This window comes from Lycium ferocissimum, chromosome 3, assembly GCF_029784015.1.
Source record: "Lycium ferocissimum isolate CSIRO_LF1 chromosome 3, AGI_CSIRO_Lferr_CH_V1, whole genome shotgun sequence".
Classification (NCBI taxonomy): domain Eukaryota; kingdom Viridiplantae; phylum Streptophyta; class Magnoliopsida; order Solanales; family Solanaceae; genus Lycium; species Lycium ferocissimum.
In genome coordinates, this window is record NC_081344.1 from 18,146,274 (window position 1) to 18,152,752 (window position 6,479).

The window sequence follows — 6,479 nt, forward strand, 5'->3', positions numbered from 1 at the left end:
GGGTCAAAAATATCGTTTTACTTTGAACAAAGGGCTAAAAATATCCTCCATTATAAATTTGGGTAAAAAATACTCCTCCCGTCATTAAAGTTTTCAAATATACCCCTGTCTTAATGGAAATCCCCAACATAACCCGATTTCATTTTTAAACCCGAGTCAATTAAATAAAAAATCCATATGGGTTACCCGTTCCTGTGCCTAGTGGCTCCAGTTGTAGGACTCGGGAACAAGTTGGTCGCATTGGATTTTTTATGTAGTTGGGTCGGGTTTAAAACTAAAATTGGGTTATGTCGGGGATTTCCGTTAAGACAGGAGTATATTTGAAAATTTTAATGACTGGGGGATATTTTTTATCCAAATTTTTCATGGAGGATATTTTTAGCAATTTTTCCAAAATAGAGGTGCATTTTTTACCCTTTTCCCTAAAAAGAAAGGCACAAAAATACCTTTTCTCATGAACTTTACTTTATTTCAAGGTGACTTTTTTTTACCCCATCTTTTTATTTTGATTCAAGATTCTTTCTTATTCTTCTTGCAAATAAGCTTAAAAAAATGGCACTACATTTCTTTGAAAGTATAGACTTATCTTTTGTTCAAAGAATTTGCCAATGAAGAGTTTTGCAGTGGCCATCTATTGGAACGGAATTATTTTGATTTATTGCTCATCTTGAAACAATTCAATCTCTCATTGATTCATTATCTTCCAATAATTCTTATTGGACTTGCATATTTTTCATCAAATCTGGCTTGTATAAGTACTTCTCCACGCTATTTTCTTCATAATTATATTTGTTATGTGTTAAACAATTTGAACTTAGTGGCAAATTCAAAATTTAGAGTCATTATATTATGTCCTTTATCTACGAGCCCGTTCTTTTAGAAAAATAGACCGAGCTGACATATTAAGTTATATAAAAAAAATGAGTCATACATAATGAGTTATATCAAATTTGTTGAGTCTAATCTAGAATCAAGTTTTTTCATACACATATTGTTTAAGGCGTTATTATTGTTATTTTTGTTGTTCTAATCTTTAGCGTTGGGTACTTAAATTCTACATACATCCTACATGTATATTATTATGTTCATATTTTTTTTTAAGAATTCCTCCTTTAGTATGTAGATATTAGATTTTGCTTTCTGTATGTACATTATAGGACATATTATTTGTCGAAATTCTTGTGTCAATAATTTTTTTTTCTTTCTAAATTTATATTAGAGACTAATTGATTTTGACAGGTGACAATCCAATCTACTATTGGCATATGGGCTGCTCATGAATGACTAAGGTAAAATGAAAAAAATCTATCTTAGATATTCTTGTTGAAAAGAAATTTAGGCAAAATACATCAAATGACCCCTGAACTATACCCGAAAAGTCGAGTTCACACTCAATTAACCGGGTGACCTATTACCTCTTGACCATCTAAAAAGTGAATTTAATACCATCTTGATACACATTTAAGCAGTTGCACTAGCTGAGGTGTTATACACTCGCCGCCACATCAGTGCCACGTTGGAAATCTTCTGAATTTTAATTTTATATTCTTTTCCTTTTCTTTATTCATTTAATTTTCTTTTATTAATTATATTTACACAAATAAATTTCTAATTCACCATTAAAATCCTCCATTTCTGCCAACCCACCACCGACGCACGAACTCCAGCCAAACACAAGTAACCAGCAGCCACGCTGACCCTTTCCCCTGTTCTTTGAGCCTCACCAGCCACGCTGACCCTCTCCTATGTTCTCTGAGCTCACCGACCACTGCTCCCATCCCTTCTGTCTTCCTCTTGCTACCTGGAAAATTTGAAGAAGAAGGGTTTTGGGGTGGGGGTGGGGGTGAAATGAAGACGAAGAAGAAGAAGAAGAAGAAGAAGAAGGGTTTGGGGGTGGGAGTGGGGGTGACATGAAGGTAGAGCAGAAGAGAAGGGTGGGGTAGCAGTGGTGATGAAATTAAGATGAAGAAGGGTTTGGGGGTGGGGATGGCGGTGGTGGTGAAATGAAGAAGAAGAAGAAGAAGAAGAAGAAGAAGAAGAAGAAGAAGAAGAAGAAGAAGAAGGGTTTGGGGGTGGGGTTGAGGGTGGCGTGAAGGTGGAGGAGAAGAGGAGGGGGGGGGGGTTGGTGGTGGTGGAGGGATGAAGAAGGAGTAGCAAAAAAAAAAAAAAAAATTAAAATTTAAAAATTATCTTTATTTTAATTTCAACTTCACTCTCCTATTATTTAATTATAATTTTTTTTTCTGCCAAATCAGCTTTTAGGGTGTTATTAAATTCACTTTTTAGATGGTTAGGGGGTAATAGTTCACCCGATTAGTTTGAATGTGAAATTGACTTTTCGGGTATAGTTCAGGGGTGATTTGATGTATTTTGCCAAGTAATTTATTATAAATTGTAATTTTTTTTCTTTTTCTTTTTCCAGCTACAGTCAAACCTCTCTATAACAGCATCGTTGAGTTCGAATTTTTTTGGTTGTTATAGAGAATTGCTATTGTACATCTATAACAACATTTGCCATTTAAATAATAGTTGGCTACTATAGGCAAAAAAGATGCTTATAATCTATTTTTATTTTTATTTTTTAATGTTGTAAAGAAATAACAAATTATTTAAATTTTAAATCTCAAAGATATGAATGCTTCACTAACTAAACAATAAAGAAAGTTAATACAATTTCAATAAATTCATTACTGAATGTATAAAGTTTTAAGCTATAAGTCACACATTTAAAATCTATAGTACTTGAAATTAAATTCTTTCAAGATTGATGGGAGAAATTTATAATTATAGCTTGTTTCGTAGAATCCAATCTCTTAGTGGTGATATAACACTTGAATTTACGTCTAAACTTTCAGTAACCAGGTATCCAATTGCTTTCCCTTGAAGGGAATCTAAGAGTTGAACTGTTGAATCTTCTAACCCAGTCTAAGTAACAATAGGTTGAAGTTCTTCATCAGCACTTTCATTGTCATCTTCGGCTCTTGTTCTTCCACTCCAATGCATGGGCAATAATCTCTTCATTAGTGAAAGCTTCTGATAGGAAATGTTGCATCAAGCTCCACATATGTATTCATATATAATATTCTATATGTATTCATATGTAATATTCTATCATAAATATAATATACTAAAGTATCAAATTAAACATTTGGTCAAAATCTATACTACTTATTATTGGTAATCATAGATGGTCTATTTTTTATAAAGATGGTTGATAATTATATCAACCAAAAAAAGCAGATAGCTATTATATGGGGGGTAATTTTACAAAGAGCGTACTATTATAAAGTTGACTGTTGCTGTTATACGTAAAATGTTGCTATAGAGAAGTAAAATATAACATAAAAAATCGATTAAAAATCTTAGTCGTTATAAAGAGTCTTGTTATACGCGGATGCGGGATGTATAAAGAAGAGGGTTATTTGTATTTGGTTCTTTTCGACAAAATTAATGATGGGATATCCTAGTTCATCCCATTGACCTTGAGATTATTTTAGTCCGCATATCAAACGACCCCGGTTAACATTTTATATCAACATTACTTAATACACCCAACAAAATGACCCCTTATTGTTGTACACAAATTGCAGTTGTTTGATTAAAAAAAAAAAAAAAATCTAATTGTGAGTATATATGCATACTGCACAACTTCGTTTTGATTTATTTCATTTGTCATTGTAATTTTTTCTTCCTTTTTTTGCTTGAAAATGTGAAAATTTGTCGCAACGATTTTTAAAAAAAGGAAAAAGAACAAAAAAAGAAAAAAAGAAAAGAGAGAAAAGCGTGACTATAGTCTCTCCACTATACATAAATAGAGGGAGAGTGCACGTGGTCATTTAGGTCAGTGCGAAAAGTGTTTGAATTGCACCGGAATACTCCTCCTTTCTCCCTAAAATCTCTACCGTAATATGCTATGTCGTCGCTCGACTATGACAACCTTAGTGAAAGGAAGAGAGCTAGATACCTACAGGATCCTCCAACATTGGAAAACATCTACTGTATATCTATTGCTTCTTTGAGTTTAGGACTACTAATGCTCTGGTACTCCATTACCTCACGCACCGCTACATCATGCATTAGAACCACGAATGCGAGGGATGCTTCAACTTCTGTCCCAGTGTCGGCGAGCTGCGCACCGGTCATTTTTTCATCACTGATGGTTAGTTTTGATCGCCTACCTTTTGCTTTTAAGTTTTTGTTAAAACAAAATTTAATTATTTATTTTCCTCTTAGGGTTTCCGTCTCTCACCACCGATACCTCAGCGTTGGTAAGCCTTCTACTAATTTTATAATTTGTTTTTCTTTGATATCTTACCGTTTAATGTATTTTACTTTTATCGTTTAATTTTCTCACAGTATTTACCTTTGTTTGATATTTTACCGTTTAATTTTCTCACTAATATCCTCTTATGCATTTCTTGTTATTCATATTGTTTTTGTTTAATATTTTATTGTTATTCTTCTTCTTCTTTTTTTTTTTTTTTTTGTTGATATTTTTTAACCTGTAAATTTCTGACCTTATTTTTATTGTTATTCATATTGTTTTTCCTTTGATATTTTACCTTGTAATTTTCTGACCTTATTTTTACTGTTATTCATATTGTTTTTGTTTGATATTTTACCGTGTAAATTTTTGACTATATCACCTCTTACACATTTTACTGTTATTCATATATTTTTTTGTTTATATTTTACTCTGTAAATTTCTAACCTTATTGTCCTATTATTGATATTATTTTTGTTTGATAGTTTAACGTTGAAATACTTTGCAGGTGGAGAGAAATGGCAAGTATGTTGCTGAGGGTCTCAAGGAGTTTTTTTTTTATATATATATAAAACAATTGAAAACTTGTCATTTTGAACTGTTATAATCTCGATAATTTAAAAGATGTTTAATTTTCTGGATGTGAACTTATTCTTGTTCAGGGTTTTATTGTTTAGTTTTGAGGTCCTATGAAACTTTTGCTGCATTTTCAGCGTGATGTTTATGAAATTGAGGAAGTTATTTGTTTTTCATCAAATAGAACAGTTACTGAGATCAGGGAATCATGCTTAATCAGGATTTATGTTCAGTGTCATGATTTAATTTGTTGAGGGATCTCAATAGTCCTCGGTTGTTAGGTCGATCTCTATATTTAAATATATTTGATTTTCTGGATGTGAATTTATGGGTTTTTTTAGGGTTTCTATGTTTATTTTTGATGTTCTATTGAAATTTACAACATTTTATGCGGGGTGGTTGTGAAATTGGGGAAGTTACTAGACTTGCATTCTCTAGAGTAGTTATTGATCCAATATTTTATGATATTTGATTTTTTGGATGTGAACTTAAGCTTATTCAAGGTTTTATGTTTAGTTTTGAGTTCCTATTGAAATTTACTGCTATTTCAGCGTAATGTTTATGAAATTACTTAAATTGAGGAGTCATGTTTAATCAGGATTTACTTTTAGTTTTCTCATTGATTTGTCCTAGAAGTCTCAATAATCCTCATTTGTTTGGTTGATCTCATTAATTTAAAAGATGTCTAATTTTCTGGATGTGAATTTATGCTTGTTCAGGGTTTTTATGGTTAGTCCTGAGGTTCTATTGAAATTTTACTGCATTTTCCATGGTATGTTTATGCAATTGGGGAAGTTACAACAATAACAACAACAATATACCCGGTGTAATTCCACAAGTGGGTCTAGGGGAGAGAGAATGTAAGACCTTACCTCTACCTTTACGGGGTAGAGACGTTGTTTCCGATAAACCCTCGGCTCAAAAGAAACATAGTCATTGCAGGATTGCAAGAAAAATAGGATGACAAAATATAAATTGGGAAAGTTGTTACGGTTCGCTTTTGTGACGGTTCGCTTTTTACGCGGTGTTAAGGTGGCATAAAAGGCTACTACGAACTCGTTGGTGCTCTTTCGGACTTTGTTTTTGAAAAACAGTCGCCACCTAATTTTTAGGAAATTAGGAAAATCAGTTTTGAAGGGTTTATTCAAATACTGTGAAAAAACCTTCGTAATCCAGAGTTCTAGATACGGGTTCTGATGATCTCCTGGGGAAGGTGTTAGGCACCCCAGTATTAAGGATCCGTACTATACAGTTGACCTTCAAATTCCAGTGTATGAGTATTTGCTTAAACTGCCTATTTTGTGTTTATTTTCCCGTGAAAGAACTGTCATCAATAAATTGCATATTATATGTTTTGAAATTTTTTGAATATATTCCCTTTATATATATGGGGTATCGTAGTTCCGAATTTATAACATCCGTGTATAAATAGCCTCCTTTTATGTATAAGGAATATATATGGTTATAAAAGAAAGTGTAAAGAAAAGTCTTGGTTTATAAATGAAGTCTATATTATACTCATACACTTGGCTCGGGTTAGTCCGTATTGGTACATTCAGTCTTATCCGAGGGGTACATATTACGAATTAGTTTTTATCGTTATAAGAGGCGTTTTTACATTTAAAATGGTATATCTTAT